The 26,170-nt window shown below is 39.4% G+C and overlaps 1 long non-coding RNA gene across 1 annotated transcript; it reads left to right on the top strand.

The window, feature by feature from the left end:
- The first annotated feature begins 614 nt into the window (after window positions 1–614).
- Window positions 615–22,729, top strand: LOC148189708 (uncharacterized). Its single transcript, XR_015776382.1, has 4 exons — window positions 615–960; window positions 9,328–9,393; window positions 20,708–20,813; window positions 21,207–22,729. It is a non-coding gene; the product is annotated as an uncharacterized LOC148189708 (long non-coding RNA).
- The last annotated feature ends 3,441 nt before the right edge of the window (window positions 22,730–26,170 follow it).

Here is a 26,170-nt window from a genome sequence, read left to right as displayed (position 1 = left end):
TTTTTTTTTTTTACCATATTTTCATGTTTTAAATTTATGCAAATTTGTTCATCTATCTCTTATTTATCTGTTTTCATCTTCTTATCTTTGTTTTATCCCCATGGATGTGATGTCGTCTTATATTATTTCTTTTTTGATTTTTATCATATTTCATTGCATTTATTCTTATGTTTGCTACTTTTACTGCTTTTCAAGCAATGCTTGCTTTAGTGCTTTTATTACTTTTTTTCATTAATTTGCTTTACTCTTATTGACCTTTTGTGTACACATTGAGGTCTTGCCTTTTGGTATGACTTTTGACTTTTATTGACCTTTCTCTGTTTGGCATGTTTGTTAATGTTTTTTTTTTTTTCCCTGAGTCCCTGCCTTTGCTTTGTAAACAACTGTGTATAAAGGTGCTATACAAATTAAGTTATTATTATTGTTATTATTATTATTATTATTATTATTATTATTATTATACAATATAATATTCTTTGACTTTACTGCCACTATATTCATTGAAACAAAAAAAAAAAAATCACTGGGCATAAATTAAATCAGTTAATATTACCTATAAGTGCGTGGCTAGGGGAAACGGGTGCATTGGTACTGGCCGTCATCACCCCCCCGCTCGCCCCTGCAAGTGGATCGGTCCACCAGGTAATGTCAAAGGTCAAGTTAGAAAACAACTAAAAACTTTTTTAGTGTCCTCGAGGTCAAGCAGGATATAAGTAAAGACAGAGAGAGTGGATAAGTGGAATAAAAACAGAAATTAGATGCATAAAGGAGCAACACAACAAAAAAGCGGAGCAGAAAAGCGCTCGAGACTAACGCTGCGAGGTGTTTTAGCTGCAGTGACAACAACAGTCTGCACCAAATGAAGAGGAGGACAGTAACACGGACAGAAACATGGCAGCAGCTGACTGATACCAGCTGAACATTAAAGGCCAGGAGCAGGAGGAGGAGGTCGCTGCTGAGGTGAGCGAGATGACAACCTCTGAACAGGTGATACTGCTCGTGCAAAGCTAGCGCATGTTGTGACCGTTTAAGGCCATTATTAGCCAGTTAGCTGCAGCGCCAGGTGTGCTCCCATCACACAGGTGGCTTCAATTAACTGTAATGGAGTAATGTCCGCTGTAAATCCGGTTTTAAATGTATTTACGGTCTGTTATTTCGGACGCAGTTCTGATCAGAGGCGCTCAGTTAAAGCAATACAATCATTTTAAAATCAATACTGAGCCGCAGGATGGCTCCTGCATCACTCTCTGTAGGTCCATGTCGCAGTGCGTTATTTCTCAGGAGAGTTGTCGATTTTGGATGTTGAGGTGAATTTGTGTTCTTGTTAAACCTGGGCAAAGTCGCTTGATTTCTATCAAAAACACTGAAAGACGACAGAGAGCAACAAATTATCCAAAAATTAGTATACAAAAAAACCCCAAAACAAAACAAAAAACAAATAAGAAAAGGAGAAAAGGAAAAAAAACAAAACAAAACAACAAAAATCAAAACAAACAAATAAAACAGGAAAGTATAAAAAGTAAAACAATAACAATAACAAAATAGCACAAAAAAAGGAAAAAACAAGGAAAGTCCTTAAAACTGCTTTAAAATTCTAACAATTCTGGAAAATAAAATAATTTTAAATACTTAATCATGATAATTATGATTATAGTTCTCTGGACATTTCTACCTAACCTTTTTCACAAAATAATTTTTTAAATCTACTAATTCCATGCAATTTGCAGGACATTTCTCCTCATGTTGCTCATTGCAACATGAGGAGAAATTTTTAAATCACTTCTTAAAACTCATTTTTACAGACTTCCTTTTATGTGATGCCAAATTTATTTATTTTTGTCCACAATTTTAAAAGAAATCAAACCAATTTGCTCAGTTTTCAAAGGGTTAGCAGGCTATTCTGTATTGGCATTAACTGAATAACCGGGTCATGATTTCTTGAAAGAGACACTGCTGTTTTTTGCAAGTTCCATTATTTTTGAGAGAAGACAGATATCTCTTTGGTCGATATCTCCAACAGTCTGCAACTCACACCTAAACCAACTAGACTGATAAATAGCACTGTAGGTAAGACAAAAATATGGATGTTTGATATTAGGGTGAACTGTCCCTTAAATATGAAAATACTGATCGAAGCAACTGGATAGCACAACATTTAAAAAGGTAGCAAAGACTTTACATGACACCTGTGATGAACTATTTTCTGACACTAACTTTTGCAATTATTATCACTCGGTCTTTTGTCTCTCTGTTACTGAACTGTATCACCTTTGCTTTAATGTTTACTCTGCAATGCTCAGATGAGGCTCTGAAGCAGTGGAGGGAACTATTTATGACCTGTGAGTGTGTTTCATTGGATTAACCTCTCGCCTCTGACACATTATCCACTTAGCAAGTTGAGAAGGTAAACACGCCGGACACCGGTAGCTGAGTTCACTTATTGATAAAGTGTCTCTGCGTTAAAGACCTGTATCCATTATCAGAGGCGTTTATTGTTTTTCATTTTCCATTTGTACTGCATCTTTTACACTATAGAGAGCCCAAATTAAGAGTTAAGTGTGTTTTAGTGTCTTAATAATCCCTTTAAGTGTATCAGTAACTACTTAAGTTGCACTTTAGTAACGCATCAGGCCTTTGACTGTGCTCAGGCTTTTGATTTATATGTGAAAAGATCCGCCTTCACTAATAAATCTACAGCCAGGCTCTGTGTCAGAGGCTGCTGATGCGACCTCGGGTGGTTGTGGTGTGAGGAGGCCTTGAGGAGGCCGTGATGACCTGCAGTGACCTCTGACCTCTGTTCTTAGCCCAGGCCATTTAATGTAACCCCGACAGATCAGCTCCATATGGCAATCCAGAAAGGAGAGGCCACTTTGGAGTAATTTAATTATACTACGTCTGGATCATTGCAACATACCAAACTTTATGACGATGATGATGATGATCAAAGGGGTTATTAACTTAATTTCAAATTACACACTTTATGTGTAATATGGTCTGTTCATCCTTTGAAGCTTGGCTAAAGTTTCAGAGTCACTTTCATAGTGGTAGCCCAGTAATCATGTGGGAAGGAAGGTTTAAATTGTGTCTTTTGTGCCATTAAAAACTTGTTATCCACTTTATCTCTGCCCTCAGTAATACACTGTCAGATTATCAGTGTCTGTAGAGGCTGTGGCGTAGGCTGCGCTGTTGACACAGCTGCAGACTGGGTGTAGACTAACGTGTCCAGGATGCACCTTACTGCTGCCTGCCAGCCGAGCAGCTTCATGAAAACACAAAGACTGGAAAGATTTTCTCCACCCCAGTGTGTGAAATGTTCTTTGACCCGAGAAGGAAAGTGTCTTTATGATGAGGAAAACATTAAATTTTGTTTGAGCTGGAGCAGTGTTCAAATGATCTGAAAAACAACTTCTAACTTTGTTGATAAATTATGTTTTATCACACTTTCTTTGTGGCATAAGATGTTTCTACAGTGTTTATTGTAGATATGAATATCATAGTTTTTTAAACACCACAATGGTGAAAAGTGATAGGTACAATTTTTAGATTCTTGTACTTTCATTTCCTTTTTTTTGCTACTCTTTATTTTTACTTCATTACATCTCAGAGTAAAACCTTGGACATTTTACTCCATGACATTTATCTGGCAGCTGTAGTTACTAAAATCACTCATTACCCAGCACCCAAACGTTGAAATCCTCCCTAGAAAAGGAGATGTTTTGATCTGGTTTCATTGTTTTCTGTTCTAGTGGTGTGTTATTCACCCACACTTAAATATGGTACGATGATGAACTGCTGTAATCTCGCTTTTTTTCAACACACATCTAAGTCTTTTTACACATTTTTATTATCATCTGCACCTTTGCTGTTATATTTGTGACAGTTTCAAGGTAAAACTTGAACTTCTTGTGTCCAACGCTGGATCAAATGCATAATTATAATGATGATATATTTAATATTATGTTACAAAAAATATCTATTTCAGTATATTTAAAGCACTTTCAGATCATTTCTTTGTTTGTTTTTATTTTAACTGACAAATTTCAGGTTTCTTGACACTTTGACTCATTTCTTGCCAACATTTTGGGTATTTTCGTGTTAAGTTACTCATTGCCTTCTTATGTTGTTGACAGGAATTAGGCCGGTTTGCTCAGGTTTCAAAGGGTTAAAGCTGATTCTGAAAGAAGGCAGCAGGTTTGTGCCTGGTCATTTAAATACCTGTAAGCACCAGAAGGGGGCAGTGGTGCTGTTACTCTCACGTACTGTATCCCAGTTAATCTAAAAAATGGGATTCTCCAGTTCTGCAGAGCAAACTCACCAAGTCTCTTTCCAGAAGCCAAAGAACTGAAACAAAACCTGACAAAGAAGACCAAACTCTGACCCTTTGTCTGCGGCAGATCTGAGACACCGCTGGGATCTTTCTCTCTGCTTCGGTATCATAGTTTCAGTGAGTGGGAAGCCCGGCCCTGTAGGCTCAGCGATGCAGATACTACCCTTTGTCTTGTCTCTTACCTTGTACTCAAGATTCAGCTTTGTGTGAGTGTGGGTGTAAATGTATGCGGGGACAAAGGTATCAGATGGGCGCTCCACAGGGACGAGTGTCCCGAGATCTATATTTAACACTGTATATCCCTGTGCTTTGTGTCAGAGGAGTATAGGTTTTCTGTATTGTTGTGTGCAGGTCGGGGGCTGGTGGGTGAGAGGACATCCTTTTCTGTAGAGTGTAACAGGTGCTGCAGGGACGTAGTGTCCCCAAGGACCAATAGGGAAGAGCTCTCTCTATGTGATTCACAGTTAACGTGTCTGTGAATAGAAAATCTGAGGGAGGATGCTTCGTGACAATGCAGTGTGTGCAGTAAGGTGGTGCAGCAGCAGAAAATAGTTTATTGTCTGAAGGCCTATTGTCTCCCTGATGTGCTGCAAACAGAGATGCTCAGTAGGTACAGCTGCGCTGTGCAAACTTTCTTTCTATATTTGTTGTTACAAAATAGTGCAGAAACGATTAATGGACTGATCGATCCATCATTTAGTAGGAAATTAATTGCCCAAAAAATGTCAAAGTAAATTAAACTCTTGATTATGAAGAAAAAAAAGGGAATCCACTCATTGTCGACACAGACCACCCCCCCCGAAAATCGGCTGTATATCGGCTGTTTATTACGACCCATAAATGCGTTTATTGTTTGGCGGCGACATCTAGTAGACGTATTATAGTAGTAGAATTATTACGGGAAAAAAGGAGGACAGCAGGTGAGGTGACATGGTTTAAAAAATAACAGAATCAGTTTTGGAAAGGAGGGGTGGGTGGATGGATGGGTCAAACAAACACAGGACCTTTACCCAGGAGACTGCTGTTTGTGTCCTGTGTGACACAAAGTGTTGACAAAGAGTTATTTTACTTTATGTAACTTAAGTTACATGTGGAACATCCTTATTTTAACCCAAAGCATGATCTTTTCCTAAACTTAACCAACCAGTTTTGGTGCCTAAACCTATTCAAACTGCAGCTGTTTGACAGCGTTGCACAGTGGATCATACATGTCGTTTTGGGAGCCTTTTGCAAACAACGTCTTCTATCGTTTAGGTTTTAGAATATTTGTTCGGTGTTCCCACTCTAAAGGTTTTACATGATTAACGTTTGAGGACCAAAACAAAGAAGCAATAACGTGACTGACAGTGTTTGAGATTCTTCAGGTTGTTCGTTCATCAACTAAAATCACAAAAATTAGCGGCTCCAAAAGTGTTGGTTTGCGTTTTTCTTTTTTGTACCATCTCAAATTGACTACCTTTGGTTTTTTTAAATGATTGGCTGGATAGAGCAAGGACTTTTAAGGCATCACGTTAGCATTATTGAAATTTAGATTTTTCACAATTATTATCTGGACTGAATCATTAAATAATGAACTGATTGATTGATAACTAAAACACTGTTACTGTTTTTTTTAAATCTCAGTTTTTTTTAGACAGATGTCTTCATATTTGTTCTCTGTTTTGTTACAGATAACTTGTAATTAAGAGGTTTTCTATCATACAAACTTCAAGATTTTGATATAACTTGCTGTATATGCACTTAGTTGTTTGTTTTTCCTTTTTTTAAAGGAAAAAAATGCAGTTTCACGTCTGGATGCCAGACTAATCAGTCGACTCAGTGGAGTGGGCAGATTCAAAGGTCTGGATCCAGACAACTCTATCATGGAAATCCATCTGTATGTTTCTGAGTCTTGTTTTCAGATAAACTAACAAACAGCCAAAACTCTGAGATGTTTTATTTGTCCCATTGTTGGCAGGGAAAATGCCCTAAAATACACCCATATCCTAGAAGGAGGAAACCTCTCAGGACCTGAAGGCATCCGTTTTACAGTAATTCCTTTGGCATTTTTCACAGAGGATCTGAGGTCACTTCCTGTTTGTTATTCCCGATTGCTATCATCCCAAATGTCCCGGCAGCTGTTTTCAAACAATCCAGGAAGTCCTTTCTTAATTTGTTATGCCTTCATCACCTCCTCTCCTTTTTTTTCCTAATTCCCAAAGAAAACAAGGCACAAAGACAGCGAGCACTTATCAGTCAGGCACTTAGAGCATGTTTATTTACAGATCATCAGGGAGCTCGGGCAACAGGCCTCAAAGAGAGCCGCCTGCTGGTCCTCAAACCCGGAGATTCGGTCCCTCGGTGCGGCGTCAGGGGCCGTGCTCCTGTTGCCATGTTTGATGGTGTCGACAGCCACTCGCAGGGCTTCAAAGAGCAACGCGGCGGCTGCAGATGTGTGACTGCTCACAGGGTCCTAATCTGTTCAGAGGAGGGGGGATACAATCCGGATCTTTTTCATCCAGCTGCACAGAGACAGGGCTTTTTCCAAGAGGCCTGCTGTAATACAGTGCATTAGTAAGATAAAGGCCTCTCCTCGCAGCTGTCTCATGCTGACAGACTCTTGGAAAAACTGGCTCGGGGTGGATCTGGGAGGATCCTTCCCTTCTCTGCCGCCGTATCTCCTCCACAGGTTTCTTTCTTCGCAGACTCACACTTCCCTTCAAACCCTTGAGCCCGGCCTTCTTTTTACACATAAATCTCTCTTATCATTGTTATGATAAGGTCTCCTCACAGTGCCGGCTCAAAACACCGTGCACTTAACTGCAAAGCTTCTTGTCATTTTTCCCAATTTTTCTCAGGCACGTGAATTACCAAAAACCTCACGTCTTTAAAACATGCCAAAAACGCTCACCTAAATTATGGTGTTTTATATGGCAGCTGAAAATCCTGCATGTGTTGACCTTGTTTCATGCAAAAATACATTTGAAGTTGATATGAAGCTGTAGCAGTCTGAGATGGATATCATGCAGAGTTAGTGTTTTTCGCCTTTTTCTCCTCAGTATGATTGTTTCTTATAATTGGTTTATCAGTCAGTCATTTCATAAAGTCACAGAAAGTCACAAGGTACAACTCCAGTGAAATACCATCTCATTAGCTCCCTCAACTTGTGCATCACAATTTAGTACTTTTTTGCATCTGCATACATTGTTGGCTGCTTCTTTATATTTGTTCATGTTTCCGGATGGTTCTGGTAATCCTTGGTTTCTGATTGTGAAATCATTTTACTGTAGTTTTGGGTGCAGTTGCAGCGTTTTACAGTTTTAATCCACCACAGACTCAGTGAGTTCAGTGATGTTTGCTTGTTTGTTCATTCAGATCTGTTGTGTTAAACAGTAGCTACTCTTCCTGGGGTCTCCATCATTTTCATTAACAATATTTCATTTACTAGATTACATAAATACACATCTGTAACATCCATAAACACATTGCAACACTAATACAACACACAACAATTAACTGAAACTCAAAAATTATCTATTACATACAGTAGCTCAACGCAGGGATTTCTGTGACTTCTGTGATGTATGACGGCAGAGTCCAGGAACCTGCCGCAGACTCTGCTCAGCTCCGTTTCTGGCGTCACTGGGGGCGTGTAGTGTAGTTTGTTTGCATATCTTGACCTCAGCAGAATGGCTACGTGGTCGCTCCCTCTGAAAGTGGGCAGCGTCGCTCTGCAGCCGCCTATGTACGCGATATAGCAGTTTCTCAGGGTGTTTATTCCTCTTGTGGTGTTAGGGTGAGCAGGAATGGCTGACTTGTACATGTTTTTAACCTATCCTTTAATTTGCTATATTTGGCATATCCCTAAATGATGAATTTAAGATACTGTTTAGGGATACAAGAAGTCTCAGAAACAAAAAAACTTGATAAACCGTAGTCTCCAAAGCTCTAATTAAAACATGAAGTAGATTTTAAGTGGTACACGACATTTCCCGTCATCCACACATTCACTTTAAATATGTGACAAATTCCTTGATTATGAATTAAAGCTGTTATTAAAGTGTACATCCGGTCCTCAAAAGGCCAACGCCATTAAAGCAGCTTAATTTAAAAAAAAAAAAAAAAGCCCCTAACTGACAAATGAACTCGGGTTTTAAAGGTTACACGACTATCTCTTTAAACATTAATTTATTTATCCACTAATTCATTTATTATCCGTAACCACTTATCCTGATTCAGGGTTGTGGGGGGCTGAAGCCCACCCCAGCTGACACTGGGCGAGAGGGGGATATAACTTGGACAGGTCGCCAGACTATCGCAGGGCTGACACAGACAGACTCACATTCATACCTATGACCAATTCTGAGTCACCAGTTAACCTGCCCTGCGTATTGGGACTGGGGGAGGAAGCTGGAGAACTCAACCCACGCTAAAACAGGGATCCCTTTTGGTATTGTTAATCAGTAAATTAAAGAAATTCAATGCTGTAGTGAAACAATAGAAAAAGGACTGTTTCACACTTTCGAAGGATCAATTCCTCGGAGACAAGCGGACAAAATCTGCTCTGATTGGTCATGAAAATAGCAGTCTCTCTTGTCCAATGAGCGTCAGTGTCGGGTCTGTTGTGTTTGTATTTTTAGAGTAAGGAAGGCAGAGTGATGGATTGAAGTCCGTAGACAGGCAGCAGACGAGCCAGGACACGGAGAGGACGACACCAGACCAGGGAGGAAGGGAAGTAGCAGAGATGAGGGGAGGGAGGGAGGCCGGGGCCCCAGACGTCACATCTGCCACCACAACTCCCCAGGGGCCTCCAGGGCATGGGAACTTCTCTCATCTCCACCCAGACCCCCCTCCTCCTCCATGTTCCTACCAGTTCCTCCACAGGCCTGGGACCTTCTCTGCCTGACTGGGACTCCAGCTCTCCCACTCGTTTCCCTGACTGTCACACTGCTGTTGTTGCTTTTTTTAGTCTTGTCTTTTAATCATTGTCTTTTCTTTCCTTTTCTTTTCTGTGTCTGCAGTGTGTACCTCATGATGATGATGATGATCCCCACTCGCTGTTGTCAGTACAGACGTCTGCATCTAAGGTGTGTTTTCATGTACGCATCTGTGCACATTCATATGTTTTTATGCATGTTCTTACACACATATATATGCAAACCTATTAAAGTGAAGTTCAGTAAATATTAAATCAGTTTTGATCAGGCTCTGTACTCCACTGTAAAGAAGAAAGAAGCAAGAGTGCTGACTTTCAGCTTTAATTTGAAGGTGTTTCCATTCATCTCATGAACTGTTTAGGAATCATAACTTTTACTCCGCAAGTGTTAAAAAGGCTCCAAGTCCCACTGTAGTTTGCCAAAAACTCTTAACTCATGTAGAGCTACTCCAGTAATTTATAGACAGAAAATTTAGCAGAAACTCTTTTGGTCATTGGCCATTTTTAAAGCTGAAATACCATGAATTCACAGCTTCCAGTTTCTAAAAATGTGAACATTTGCTGGTTTTCTTTGCCCTCTGTGACAGTAAATCGAATCACTTAAGGTTTTTATGGTGTTGATCAGACAGAATAAACAACTTAAATGATTAATCGAGAAAATAGTTATCAGCCAGTGAAACAATAACGTGCATAATAACTAGTTTCAATTCTAAACTCAAGGTCAACTTGCTTTAGCAGTCGCAAATTGAAATCTTCCCCAGTGGACTGAGATAACGTGCTGACTTTCAGCTTTAATTTATGCTTGATTTAATTTACATCCACATGTTGCTCCATCCACTGAGGACGACTGTGAGATGCAATTGACAGCTCTGCAAAAGTGCCTGATAAGTGGAATTTGGTTAAAAAACTCTTTAGGTATCTCACCTGGTAGAGCGGGCGCCCCATGTACAGAGGCTTTGTGTCCTCATCGCAGCACCTGTGGGTTCGACTCCAGCCTGCAGCCCTTTGCTACATGTCTCCCCCTCTCTCTCCCCCTTTTGGGACCGTTCAGTTTTCTTGCTCCAAACTGCAGTGGAAAAGTTTGTTCTTGCACTTTTGAGACAAAAATAGCTTTTTAAGGCTCTTGTTTACTAGACAGAGTTTTGGTAAGCTTCCACTCTGGAGGGTAGACGTTTTTTGGCAGTTAGAAGAGAATAATAGTTCCTGTAACATTTGCGTTGCATTATTTATTGTGTTTGATCTTTCTTGTTATTTACTGTTCACGATTTGGTGTTCATACCAGGTAAAAGGCATGTAGAAACAGTTATACTTAACCTTACTGCCGCCTCACATTGTTCCACTTATCTTGACTTTATGTTTGGCCTTGCTTCATTTTTTATGCAGTGCTTTTTTAACCTATGCATAACTGTTCCTGTAGCTATTTGACCTTGCGCTGTGCTGTTGTCTTTAGACACATGACAAAGTTGTTGTTTTTAGAGACCCACATTTTCATTTCTTGGTTTCTTGGCTTTTGTCCAAATGAACCAAACGTAATGTATAAATGCTCTGGGCTTTACACACTGCTGCAGTCATGCCCTGTATGAGCTTACTCTACCACTCCGTCACAGCTACACACAGATTACATGGTTACACAAGATTTATATCAGTTGCAAACAAAACGGCTATTTGTGTCACATTGTTGCGTTCACATCCCAGTTTTGACAGTCAAGGTTACCATGCCACATTATCTCCCTGCCTTTGCGTGTCTGCAGTAATACAGCAGTTAAACCCCTGCCAGCTGTTAACAATGGCATGCTGTGTGTGTAAAAGACCTCTGTGAGTATGTGTGTGTGTGTGTTCGCACATGCATGTGCAGCAGCTGTCGGCAGCATGTACGTCTTGTAGCCAGTGGCCAAAACACAGCAGCCGGCTGCTCCCAAAGCTCACAGCAGCACGGCCACCTTCACGCGTTTACAGCTAAGTGCTGCCGCTCTGGTAAACCGTGCCAGTATTATTACAACAATACAAGTTCCAGACTTTACACTTAATTGCCCAAAAAATGTCTGAATAAAATTTTGGCTGGAGTTATTGGACATTTTCTAAAACACATGCAACATTTCTAAAATGACTTTGATCTTTCAGGGTGGGTTCAGTGTCATAAAGAAAACAATGAGGGCATATTAAAGGTATGAGAAATAGTAGGCAGACATGATCAGCTTTATGTATAGTCTATTAATCAAATACAGTATCGACAACCAGTGAGGAATTCAATGAAAATAACACAGATGTGAAAGTCATTTTTTTAGGCTATGAACAAAATACTAATAACATTGACAATGCTAACTTGCTGCTGTTAAGAGGGAACATTGTTTACTGTGTTCATCATCTAAACACAAATTACAGTTGAAGTTAAAGGGGATATCACTAGATATGCTGGAAATTTTAAGCTTGTATTTGACAAATAGAAACTTGACCTGAAGATGGCATAAGAAAGAAAAAAAGTCAGGGGATCACCAAAGTCCATAAGGGTGGGTGCTGTAATATAAATGTGTATGTGCGATTGCATGTACTTGTGCTTACAGAAGCTACAAAAAAACAAAAAAAAACCCTGCTCAGAGGTACTTACATTGGCGGTTTTATTAGCCATTTGTTCAAAGAATGTGCACTCCCTTGCCTTAGACACTATTTCTTCCTGGATTGCATGTGCCAAAATTTATTAGATTTCATTTTGGATGATGTCGGACATCCAGTTGTCTCTTCACTAAAGCCACTCATATGCCTTTAGACAAAACACACATCCGCTCATGCTTTGCTCCATCATTAGCTGCCATAAAACTGGAAGTCCCTCATGTCCACCGAATTTTATGGATCTAAAAATCAGCTTTAAACAATTGTCCTGGAAATTTTCTGTTTCTAAGAGCCTGTTCAGCCTGTCTGCAAGATGACGTCAGATAAATTATCATATACTGTTTAAAATGTAAAACTAATTTTCAGATAGCCCTTTAATTATGCTAAAATAGCCGGCTGCTTACAGATTGTGTTGTTCCTCCTCTTGTCTGTGGCACCCTCAGCATTAAACTTTCCATCCCCTTCCTAAAGTCATCAGGATTCATCGTCCGAGAACCAATAATGTCCACACAAAGTTCATGCCAATCTGTCCAATAGTTTTTGTGATATTTTAATCTGGATCACTGAGGTGGTGATGACCAACTGACCGACATTTTCTTACTTAGAACAGCGTGACGTGCATCGCTAAAATAGGAAACAATGTCCATAGAAATCAATAAAAAAAATCTTGGTTGTTAAAATACATAAATAATATAATAATGCTCTTGAAAAAGCCCACTGGAGCAGTCACTCGCCTTTTTTTTTTTTTTATAACAGAGGGTCGTGTGAACGAGCTAAGGTCAACTCGTCTGAGGTGTCACACTCTCCTCCTCTGCAAGGCTAACTTGGCAGCAACAGCTGATATTTCATAAAAGTATAATGTTACTTTTTGGGCCTAAAACAAATTAACATCAAACAGATGGCACATACTTGTCTCTGCTCAGGTTTCACAAAGCAGTCCTGTGTCACAGTCGAAGGGATAAACATGCAGCGCCTCACATGCCAAAGCGTGGTTTGTCCCAGTCAGTCAACACAGCGTGGTTCAGTCTGCTGTGACTTGTTGCAAGTTAAGCTTTGTGTTTGTTTTGACCTGCATGTAGTCTCAGATTCGTGAAGACAACATGCATGTAATCACAGCGCAAGTGGGCAACGGACAAATAACTTTCTGTTTAGTCTGAAAATATTGGCTCATGTCAACCCGTCCCACCCGTCTGGCAGATAAGTAGCATAAAGTAAACAAATAACCCATTTCACAAAGCAGGTTTCACTGAGATGTTTGAATAACTGCCAGGTAAAAAAAACCCAAAAAAGTTATTTTTACAGTTTATGTCCTTTATAGGACTATTTTGGGGGGTTACAGGGCCCATTATCATTTGAGAGCATTAAATAAGTCAAAATTTAGGATAGAAACTTTGACACCAAAGTGAATTATTCCTTTAAGTGTAGCAGAAATGTACAAAAAATGAACTCATGATGACACTTAAATGACCTTTTTAGAAAGACGGCATCATGCCACTCCAATGTGTGATTTTAAACAGCATGCCGGCATTGCAGAATCAAAAGTGGCGTGATGGGCCAGATGTTTACTACGATAGCATCGGACATAACCTAACATTGTTTTGTTAACAATAACAATGGCATAATGGCATTGCAGTCCCTGTGATACGACAGCTGATCTCGTTCTCTGCTCAGAGGGTGAGGAGCTCCCTCAACTAACTGTTGACCAACTCCAACTATCTCCAACTCTGTGGATGTTTTTGGTTGCTGTTTTTCTCCTGCAGTGGGTCACATGCATAACCCACTGTAGAATCAGCACACTTGTCCTTTCCATGGTCACATCTCGCCAGCTGTCTCTTCTGTACAGACTTTTTTTCAGCACTTTTACTACCTCCTATGCTGGCGTTAACATTATTATTACGCAATCTTCTTTTATACCAGGGCGGCATAACGGCACGTTATTCCCACTTTGAACAGGCGGTGTAAAAATGGGTAATTTCACCTTAAGGTCAGTTTTGTAGCTTTTTTGACGTGCTTTATGATGACCTTTTTTCTTTTTTTTGACATACTATATTTATATATTCTATGATTTCTTTTTCAACATGTTATACTTTGACTTTTTTGGACATACTATACTTTGACTCTTATCAATCATATTACATGATCTTCCTGAGCAGATGGAAATAGTAGAATTTACATTTTTCTAAGCACTTCACAGACATTATTTGATTAAAATTTGATTTTTTAAGTTTAACTTTGAATTAGAAAAAAAGAATCTGGCAATTCAGTTCCACATCAAGATTTATTTAGTAGCTTTTCTGAGGATTTCTTGTCGTATTGTGAGATGAATCTTCACTGGAGTGAGTACATTTTGTTGACAATAATTTAAAATACATGCAAAACATCAAGTGTGGACCTTTTACACAAGTATCGCCAAAGTAGTGTAGTCTTGTTAACTCACCTGAAAGATTTAAGTCAGATATGTTAAAATATAGTGATTTTTTTTGTTTTCTCCTGCATCAGATGGTTTCTACAGTCTTCCCTTTGTACAATATCAAAACCAATAAGTAGAGTAGAAACTTGCCTAATTAAAAAAAATATACAGACTTTACTGCCAAAAGTATGTTCTCGCTGTCTCCGACTTGACATGTTGAAGTTGTCACATATAAGTTCAAATTTAAACCTTTATGTATAGCTCAGTGACACCAGTCATTCGGAGTATGGTGAGTTAAACACAGGGGATCAGTGTCAGTGTGTCTGTGGACTGACATGTGGTCTCTGGTCCCTTTTATGTCTGTCACTGCAGCCATTCGTGGCATCCAGCCTGAGACAGACAGACAGATGATGTGTTGAGAGGGATATTAAGCCGAGTCTTAGCGCTCCAGACACATCTGACACATCTGACCTGACATCAGTTATCAGGGTTGGTGTTTGACAAACCACACTGCCGTAGAAAATACTGGAGGTCCAGAGCTGGAGCTACTGACGCTGAGGTCACGTTAGCTGATTTTATTTTATTTTTTTTCTGAGAATTTGGGGATTTAAGAACCTCACGCACTCAAAGTTCACATACAGTTCAAAATTGACACTTTTTTGGCACAATAAACGAGGGTTGACTTTTCCCAGCTTGTCACTTTGAGCAAAGTTTTGATAATGATACTCTTTATGTTTCTTTACATTAAAAAACAATGTCTTTTTAGGCTGATTCTTAAAGTTTTAGACATAATGAACTGAAATTTGATCACTTTTTGGCCAACAAAATAATTAAACCAAAATTAAATATAAAGTTATTTTCTCGCCAAAATGTTATTCCTGGCAGTTTGAAGGTTTTGAAAACTGCTTTCAAGTTTTATTTCATCTCTCATCAGCATTTCATGTTTTGGTACTAATTATGGGCAAAACAGAGTCAGAGGCACACTAGTTTGAGTTTTGTTAAATTTATGAGCTTTTTGTGGATTTTAATCTTCTTGAAAAAACTGCTCTATTTAAAGTCCAGATGAAACGGCACTTTAAGATTATCTAGCTTCTGTATCGTGACGTTTTTAACGAGTAAAACAAGACAGGCAGGCGAGATATAACTTTAGAAGGAATTTGATTTGATCCTTGAATTGTGTTTGACTTAAGTGAGGCCAGAGTATTGTACACAGATGGGATAGTGGTATTCGTCAGGCAAAGAAAGGGCTGAAGTCCATCTAATGCTCCATGTAACAGTTGCTAAAGCAGCATTGTAAAATGCCTTGTGTGCAAACTAAAGTTGTCACGGAAACCTTTTTCCTCAAAATGAACAAATTTTAGCCTATGGCCTGAAACAACAGTATTTTGGGTAAATGAAGACACACTGACGTAGCATGCATGCCGCTGCTTTGCTCACTTAGACTCAGCTCTGTGTGGCTAAAAGTTGCATATTATTGGTTAAAACTGGTTGGTACTAGCTCACACAAGTACACATCGTATTTGATTTCATAGGAAGAAAACGTGATAAGATTTTGATATAATAATGATAGTAAGAAGAAGACATTTATTTTTTGCATATTTTATGGCACATATTGTTAAATAGGTGCACAATATGGAGGCTGACGTGATCTTGAGGGGTTAAAAAGGCTTGTTTTTGCAATTTAATCTACTCTAAATAAAATTTGATGCAAAATGCAACTTTAAATACAAATAGGTTCATTTTTTAGATTCTATTTATGGGGCCTGGGGGGGTTTGTCATTCCTGGCTACGGCTCTCATAAATATTATGTAATCAACTCATTCTCATACTCCTACACTGAATCCTGGTGGAAAACAAGCGGTTACTCCCCTGCACTCTCTATAACTACACACAGAAGCAGCCTCATGCAGAAAACTTGCAGCTGTAGCTGTTATGCAGTGAAATCAACTTCAGCTTCCTCCTGACAGGCGGGAACTGAATGAAGGGAACAAACTATATACTTTCCGGAGATTCTTACTCTCCTACACAATCAAGCCCGAATTACACCTTATCACCACAGGAACAATGTCCTCATTCAGGTCCCCGACATACAAGAAACTGGTCCAGTAACAACAGAAAACACACACACACACACACTTCTGAGGTCATTGTTCTGACTCGGAGACCTGACCTTAAGCATCACTGATGCACCCCGACACTTAATAGTAACTTAACCTTGTGGGGACCTTACTTTAGGTAGGTCCCTGATACTGTGAACAGATTGCTTACAAGCAGCTATTATTTTGTGAAAGTGGATATAACATGTAAAAACAAGTGAAATATATTATTATTTCACATTTTAAAGATGTTCTCTATCAACACTTTACAACTTGGCAAAAAAACCCAATTCAGTACATTTCTTCACTATATAAAAATCTGTTGCAAGTTAGTACAATATTAAAATAATATTTTTTATGAGATAGATTTGATATGCTGGCTGTGACTTCTGGTGGACAATGAGGGCGATTGTGTCTGTATTTACATATTTTAATAAATGTAACAGTTATCTGTGTAACAAGGGGACTTTTCCAACTCTGACAGTGTTTCAGATTGGTGGTTTACATTTGATTTTTATTTAATTGAGTGAGACAAAGTAACTGGAGTTACAAATAAATTGCCAAATAAAATAGAAATAAAGAATTCCAAGTCACGCACGTTTCACATTTGCATCCATTTGCCGTTTGGGCCACCAAATCACTGTTTTTTACCAAACCTTGGTTCATTTTAGCCACACATACAACCTGGGTGTTTTTCTTTTTATAACCAACTCTTTGTAGTGTTGCCCAAGGCTGTGCGTGACACCAAACCTGGGTGTTTTTCACACTTTATGGCGTTTCCTGATAGCGTTTGAGCCATTGAAGTTGGGTGTATATCACTGAACCGTCACAACTTTTCCAGCAGCTTTTGTGCCACCAAGTTTGGCTGTTTTAAGCCAAAATATTTTATTTTTCTAACTATAATGGTGGTATCTGTGCCTTAATCTAGCCACGCCTTCACCATAGCGTTATTCAGAAACGTCAGGTTTCAGCATATCTGCTACAAAATAATTTACATTTCTAACATGTCCATGTCTTTTGCGATTGGGTCCAGGTTACAGGGAGAGGGGTAAATGTTAAAAACAAAAGAGCTGAGTTTCCATTCTGATAACCTAAAATCAGGAAAAGTGGCCCAAGCTGTTTTGACTGTAGCAAAGAGTCTCAAAACCTCCTTAAGAAAACCCTTGACCGACTGTTTCTGTCTGTCTGTCATCGCCTGTCCTCTGGGGATCTGTGGCTTTTATTAAGTCGCCACATAAATGCTAATAAACCTCTCATTTGTCATGAAATTAATCCTACACTATGATAAAGTCCAGTACTTCCCTGAGCTGACGCCCTGTCAAACCTGCTGGGAATCAACGATGGCCACTGGGAGATGAAAATTCACTGAATGCCCCTTTAACGATGCCGCCTGGTTAATTGGCGTGATGCCGCAGATGGGCCTCGTGTTGATATCAGTGATGACTGTTACAGGAGATGGTGTTGATCTCAGTCACGTGCACTCGGCTGCTCTTTGCCCACACGCAGGAGGGAGGGTGATGCTAATTGATAAAAGGGATAAAAAGCACAACAGGGGGCATCAAAGGCTGGAAGATCAAGAGAGACAACGAGGGAGAAAAGAGAGAATAAAGAAAACAAGAAGGATGAGGAATAGATGGGAGGATGAGGAGAAGCTGGTGGAGAAAGTGAACCACAGCGTTGCACATCCTGCCTCCTCAGTGAGCTCTGTGTGGAGCAGAGGCAGCTGGGAGTTTGGCAGCTGTTCAATCCCTAATGAGCGACCATCTCCCTGACCCTGCCTTGTCCCTCTCTTCCTCCCTGCATCCCTCAGTTCAATACACCCCCTCAGACCGGACCTCTCCTCGCCTCACTCCAGCCAGCTCTCCGCAATTAGGAGAAGGACCAAACATAATTGCGATGAAAGGACGAAAGCCTGTGTGGCCCGCGTCGCTGTCGGCTTGACTGTGTCAGAGCCAGACGCCTCGTCGCGCTCAACATTGTCCATCAGCGCACAGTAAAAGCCTTTGTTCCCAGAGGAGACCAGATAGAGAGAGGCCATGACCAGTTCACCCAGACCAAGAGGAGGTCTGCCCTGCAGGAGTCTGCATGGAGGAGGACTATTTAAGGGCCGTACTTGGGGACATCGGCAGTGTGGCTGACAGTTTCACAGACAACAATGCATTGGTCAGACATCAGCTCTGAAATGGCAAATCTCAAGAACTACAAAAAAAGGTGTAAGGACTTATATTTTGATGCAAAAAAAATGCATCAAACATACAGTAATTTATAAAAGTATGTCATTTGTCCTGCTGTGTCCCTAATGCTACATTTAACATGTCATATCATCATTAACTGTTGCAGAAACAGTTTTAAAAAATCTCCTGTCGGTTCAGTCAAACTAGTTAATATTCATATTTCACAACTTAGACTTTAAAAGTTCACAGTCTCAAAAAAATGAATTTTCTTCTTAAAAAAAACCCAACAAAATCTTGTAATCAGATATTTCCAAAGATTGGTCAGATGCTTTTACTTGATGTTTCAGATTCATTGATGACGTGGCTGAAGTTGATGGGGTTTTTTTCAGACCCGGGAGGCACAGTTTGTATAAAAATGTGGGATCTTTTTGCTTTTATCCTGTAATGATTGTTTATTAAAGACTTTCAAATATTCATAAAAACTGGCTTTACCAGTATCAGAAGCTGCGTTGTCTGAATTCCCAGTTGCACTGTCGTGTCAGTGTTGTGTGAAAGTCTCTTCCCCTGTCCTCAAATTATGTCCCACCCATGACCTTCTGGCTCTTTAAACTACCTCAGATGTTATGCATCAAGTATTGCTGCGGATAAGTTTAAGTTGCAATTAGCTGAAAGCCTGATGCGTCTCATAAAGACACTAAAGGACGCCTTTAGCGTCAGTGTCACACGTAAAAGGGGCGCGTGACACCCCGGGACTGAGAGCAGGCTTGGACTTGTCACAACCTTTATGAGCTGGTCTTGAAAGTTATGTTGTATTATCGATCACAGTGAACGCCAGGAGTGCATTCGTTTTTGTTAGTGTTACATTAACCCTTTTGAAACCTGAGCAAATTGGCTTGTTTTTTCCTAAAACATGGGAAGAAGGCAATGAGCAACAAAAGACAGAATCACTCAAATATTAGCAAGTTAGTAAAAAGTACAAAATTATGTGAAAAATAGTTTTTAAAAAGTTTGAAAAACAACAACCATGAAATGACCTGGAAACATTGCTTGAAAATATAATAATAACATAATCTTAAATATTTAATTATGATTATTGTAAAAAAATATTTTCCCTAGCTATTCTCATTTTCCCTAGACTTTTTGCCCTAGCTGTTTTAAAATAATTTTCTAAATCTTCTAATTTCTTGCAATTTGTGGAACAATCGTCACCAAGTTGTTTGTTGCCTTTATTTTCCACGTGCTTTTGAAATAAATCAAGCCAAATTGCTCAGGTTTCAAAGGTTTAAATACTTGATTCAGGCGTCTGAAATCAGCACAAGAATGATATCTCTCCAGGTTTCAAAGGGTTAATATAGCATGGTAATGAAGCTGACTGATTTTGAAAGTCTGCATTATCTCAAAACAATAATTTTAAAATGAATGCAGGCTTGATTTGGAGATTTGGTTCAAAGTACTTGCTCTTGGCAGGTGAAAACCATAAATATCAGCTTTGGTATCAGCCTTTGAGAGCCCACAGCCTGATGGTATGATGATTCGTCACTTTTGGACATTCCTGCTCCAGCTCAGTGACTCTGAATGGACGGACAGAGGCCTCAGAGAGGCTGCAGGGACAATCAGCAGCGACTCATTACAAGTAAAAAATAGCCCTCTTTGTTTGTGGGTGTGTTTGCCTGCAGTTACCGGGCCGTCTGACTCTGAATCTGACGAGCTGAGATATAACAGAGTACATGAGAATGAGTTTCTTTGCTGTCGTTACACAAACACCCAATAACGAAAACATTGACACAGCTGTTTATTTTTATGAAATCTGTTATGCAAAGTCTCACTGCAGGTTTAGAGGATAAACATGTTCATGCAAAATGAAACCAGCTGCTCGTTAACTGTGAATTTTTTCATCCTGCATGCAAATGGATTCACTCACTCAAAACACAGTGCAGCCTGTAAGGTAGCGGGGTAACCGCTGTGTGAATGTAAACATCAATATTATTTCCTCATTTAGGACTTTTCCCAGGCTCCAAAGGAATTTTCTTCCTGCCCCCCCCACACCAAAAAATAAAAAAACAAAAAAAGAAAATCTCACCACTGATTGTGTGGATTGTGTGCACAGAGAGAAAAAGATACGAGGTTGGTTGGTAAACAATAGCCAGTAACCCTCAGGCTTTTTCCTTTGTGCTGCAGGAACAGAGAGGGGAAACAAACGGTTAACTGAGATGAAACAGGATGGCAGGTGTCAGATGGATGAAACGGGAGTCAGATGGTCTCGGAGATACTCGATGGCAGGCAGGTACCTGGTCCAGGAGAGAGTAATGAGAAAAAAAACTCCATCACACAGCGTCAGCATTTTCAGAACAATCCCAAACAGAGAGGGAACGTCATGTGCGGACACACAGTGTGGGAACCTGATCGAAGGTTTGATAAGAGTTTGTGAGGCTGCTGAAGGTGTGAATCACACAATCGCCTTTTCCTCAACCTGGACGCCGGTTAAAATAAACTTCACATTGTTTATTTGATGTGTTAACTGAATGCCAAATAAACAAGCCAAAATATTCTAATATTAAATAATATTAATAAATAGCTGCTATTTGGAACGCCAAAAAGCAAACAGCCATGCAGACAAACAGACTTGCAGAGCAACGTGTTTTAAACTATTCTAACTATTATGAACAATTTCTTACAGATACTGAAAAGTAAAAAAAAAAAGACCCCCAGTCCACCTGTAGGAGCAAGACACCCACACTGACCGACTCTTTGCAGTCATCCTGTGTTTCTTTGTGCCAGAACTTTGTCTCTTTGTAGCTGTTTTGTGTCTCTGAGGTAATTTTGCATCATCATCAATATGTTTCACTTGAAGTCATTTTGCATTATTTTGTGGTTGTTTTGCAACCTGTTTTGTGACGTCATTTTGCGTCTCTGTCATAATTTTGAATCACTTAATGTTATTTTATGTTTTTTTAGTCTTTCTGCGACTTTATATAGCTGTTTTGCAGCTCTTTGTAGTTGTTTTGCAGTCATTTTCAGTATCTCTGTGGTTATTTTGAGTCACTTTTAGTCATTTTGTGTATGTTGGTGGTCATTTTGAGTCACTTTTAGTCATTTTGTGTATGTTGGTGGTCATTTTGAGTCTTTGCGTTTTTTTGTGTATTTTGGTAGTCACTTTGAGTAACTTCGTAGTCGTTTTGCCTCACTTTGTACTAATTTTACGACCCATCGTAGTTGTTTCTTTGTCTCTCTAGTCATTCTTTGTCACTTTCTAGAGGTTATGTGGATGTTGGTGATTATGAGTCTCTTTGTGGTCCTTTGCTGACTATTTAGTGCTTTGCATCCCTTTGTAGTTGTTTCTCATTATTTTGTAGTCATCTTGTGACCCTTTGTAGTCTTTATTTGTCTCTCTGTGGTCATTTTTTGCCACTTTTTGCATCACTGCATGGTTTTGTTTTTCATTTTGGTAATTTCATGTAACTTTTTGGCCCTTATCCATCTTTTTGTGGTTGTTTGAATTTCCAACAATTCTCTATAAATGTACTGATACCAACAAGTCAATCACTTATCACCTCCTTCCTCTGGGAGGGGCTGGATCTGCCTCTGGTTTTCACACTAACAGCTATGAATATTGATTAAAAAAACACTGATAATTAGCCATAGCTGAACTGAATATGCTGTTTTATTGTGCTGTAATTATCACAAATCATTGCTGGAAACAACAGGCCACTTCCTGTCGTGCAGCCCTCTCAAGACATCTGATTTCTACCTCCAGCGCCCTGCAGATGTTGGACAGCGATGTGAATTGATTTAATCAGGGACATCAGTGGATATGTGTTCATGCATGTACACATGGTTAGAGCCGTTTAATGAAGACCATCAGCACCCAGTAAAACAAAAAAAGCATTGAATATTTTCCACCAAACAGCAAACAAACAGACCTGCAGAGCAACGTGTTTTAAACTAATCATCCCAACCAAAGTTCTTTTTAGGATTTCAGAAAGTTAAAAATACTCATATAGTAGCCCTAACTTGCTGCAGTGTCTGCTCATATTGGCAACTTTTTGTTAGCATGTTATTTCTCCGCTTCACATACATTGTGAACATGTCAGTCGCCTGCTTGGTTGCAGTTCTTTTATGCACAGCCGTGTTCATCATGCATTCATGCATTTGGTGTCCTCGGACACCCTAATTTAAAATCTTGAATCTTTAGTCCTAAATTAACCAGGTGACCTTTTTCTAAATATCTCATTTTCCTGCAGCACAATGGTGTTATATGCTGTAAGTCTTTTGGGGTCCATTCAGAGAATTAATCAGCTGCCTAAATGATCGAGGTGTGTACTCACGGTGGTAACGAGAGCATAAAGTCCTAAGAACACTGGCTGTAGTTTCGTGTTGTCGTTTGCCTTTTTTTGGCTTGAGAATGAGGCTTATTTGTGACTGAAATGTGATGCCAGGTGGTTTCTGCTCCAAAACAAAAATATTGACTGTAAGTTGAGCTCTGAACACCAGAAAGTCTCAGCACATGTTTAAGTAATCACCAAATCACATTTTCCGAAAACCCTGCTGCAGCATTTTATGTTCTGGCATTGAAGAAAATCGTATTTATATCATTTTTAAGTACATTTTTGACCTTTTTGAGGTTTGAATGCCTCCATCACAGTCTGTCTGTGGCAGGAAAAGAAAAGCACAAACGGCAAATAATTACTGATACGTTAAAACCTCCTTCTTCCCTCTCAATGATGCATTGTTTTGTTTTTCAGTTTTCCTTGTTGGTTGACAGTGATTCACAGCTATTAGCAGTGAAAGGTGTAATAAAGCTTTCATTTCTCCAGAGCTTTCTCACAGCTGCTGTTTAGGGATTATTGCCACTCAATTACGTTTCCCAGCTGCATTATGAACTTCCCACAGTTGTAATATTGTCTTGTCATGGGAGCCAGTGGGGGACAAACAGGTCTATATATGCAGACTGCTGTATTCGTCTCAGTTGTTTAGACAGAGGGGATATTCAAGTACCCTGTGAAATGCATGGGAGCCTCAAATAGCTGTTTTCTTTTAAGGGCAGGACTAAGTACATAAACAAATAGTTACCGGCTCTATAATTTATGTAAGTTGTTCTGAGTTTTTGGAAGTGAAAGGGGAATTCTGAACAAAAGTCGGGGATATCTTTCATCCCGCAGACCTATAGGTGAGACGTGGAACAGAACAAGAAGCTAAGGAGCTTAATTGCAGAAAACAAAACATTTACTTCCTGTGAACTGTGTACGTGCTGCTGGGAAAGCGCAGCAGCCCAGCGCAGTAGGTAACTCTGTCTGCCGGGTACCGCTGAGGAGGAAGTATGCACTCCAGTCCATTTTGTCACACGAGCCATTGTTGTGATTTTAGGTTCTCATGATGCTGCCTCTGGAGATGCAGACTGGCACTTTGAGGGCAAATCATCCTTTTCCCCAAAAACTTTTTGACAAAAAGAACCAGTATAAAAAAAAATCAGTCTTTTTTTGTCATCAATGAACTACTTTTTCAACTTGTGTGTGTGTGTGTGTGTGTGTGTGTGTGTGTGTGTGTGTGTGTGCATGTGTGTTTTTGTGTGTGTGTGTGTCTCCCTCTCTTTGTGCTTAAGTATGCTTGTAAAGAAAAAGGTCTATATCCAGGAAGATAAAATGTTTATTTATATAATTATCAGAAAAGGAAAACAAACCACACTCTTCCTGCATTTGGGAGTAATTAATTTGCTATATGGGAGAACAGAAATGCATTAATATAAAGGATGAGTCTCACTGTTTACGGTAAACTGCTTAAACTTCACATGCATTTAGATTAAATGAGCTCAAATCTAATTGTACCTCAGAAAACAGATATGGACTTTACAGAAAGCCACCAACAAAGGCCCCCCACTTGGCCAAAAAAAGTCTCATCTAAATAAACGAGAAGTGTGTGAATTTTTTCTTCCTGTCACATCCTCTGTAGTGTCGAGCGTCGAGCTAAACCCCCTCAGGTGCTTCATTGTCCCACAAAACTCCTGGTTTCCTCGCTCTTTGTGTGGCACCGTGTCACACGCTCCCATACGGAGCGGAGCACTAATCCTCACCCTTCCTTCCCTCGACCCAAACTACAATTATGAGATTACTCTCACAAACAAGCAGCACACACACACACACACACACACACACACACACACACACACACACACACACACACACACACACACACACACATATTATTGGGGCTTGCACTAATATTGTCCAAACTTTGAGGACATGAGGACTCATTAAATCTTAGAATAATAAACCGGAGAGCATCAAAGCCTCGGGTAAACAGTTATTTTCCTGCAAATATTTTTCTAACAAAGATTTACAGCACAGTGGGAAAACGAGTGAAACAAAGACAGTGAGATGTTTGTGTGTTTTACAGAGACAGAAAAAGAAATGACTGAAAAATTATAAAGTCCCTTCTGAGAGAAAGGCAGAAAGTCCCCCTCGGTCCGAGCGGTGACCTTAAACCGGTTAAGTCCATATCAGTAACCCCCAGCTCACAGACTTGACATGGAGCTATTTCATTCCCATGACTGGGCTGCAGATATTTACCCACAATCCCACAGGGTCATGGAGCCAGTCTGTCCCAGCTGCACAGCGAAAGTTTGGCCTTTCACATTGCTCATGTCTCCCTGATCACTACATCAGAGCAGAGGGCAGCATTCATGTTGGACACTTCTCAAGAGTGTAGACTTCAGGTGATGATGTCAAAAAAAGAAAATATAAAAAAACAACAACAAAAAAACAGAAAAGTGTTTTAAAGTTGAACTGAAATTTAAATTTGTGTTATATATAATGAAGCTGTAACTGTTAAGAAAATGTTCCAAAGATTTTGGATATATTTGTGAAAACATGATAATTGTAACAGTTGACTGACAGCCATCAGCTACAAAAGTGCTCATTTTTATATGTATATAAAAAAAATTATATAGTGTTTCAATAAATGTGTATGCTCAATTTCACAATACCATTATAATGTCTGTCTTGTTAATTAAGTCACTAAGAAGTCTCAAAAAAGCCTAACTTGCAAACTTGCAAAGCACTGATTTCACAGCCTTTTTTGCAATAAATGGGAGATTTTTCTAAATTGAAGTGTTTCCATAAGATGTATTTTATATTTGCAGTTTCAATGTGCACACTTTTAATGGAAACCTGCGTAGCATTACATGTTCACATTAACAGACCAGAGTGCGAAAGTCCACGTTGGGCAGGTGAAAGTTTAGGTGGATGGGTTCTTGTCTAATGTGAGACCATAAGTCAGCATCGAGTTATTTTGTAACGTGAATCATTAGTCGCTTATCAGTTGGACTTAACTAATATCAAAACTGAACTTCTTACTTAACCAAGTACTTTTCTGCATAAACATAACAGATCCCCTTCTTCTAGATACAACACAAAAGTCTTTTTCCCAGGCGTCACAGCACGAGGAGAAGGGATGAGATTACTTTTCATTTATGTTATTTCTCTGACAAATTACTTGTACTAATTAACCTTTTGCGGGTGAACATAATTGTTACATGGTTTATATTCTGTGGCAATATTTTTCAAACTAGTGAAGTTTGTATTATGTTAATTTTTTGTTTGTTTTAACTTTGTGAGGAGACTCAGAGACTGGAGTTCACGCTGAATA

Source organism: Plectropomus leopardus, chromosome 4 (assembly GCF_026936395.1).
Source record: "Plectropomus leopardus strain MGB_pleo_1.0 chromosome 4, ASM2693639v1, whole genome shotgun sequence".
NCBI classification, from domain to species: Eukaryota; Metazoa; Chordata; class Actinopteri; order Perciformes; family Serranidae; genus Plectropomus; species Plectropomus leopardus.
The sequence above is the reverse complement of the archived record's forward strand: the minus strand, read 5'-3'. Positions and strand labels throughout refer to the sequence as shown.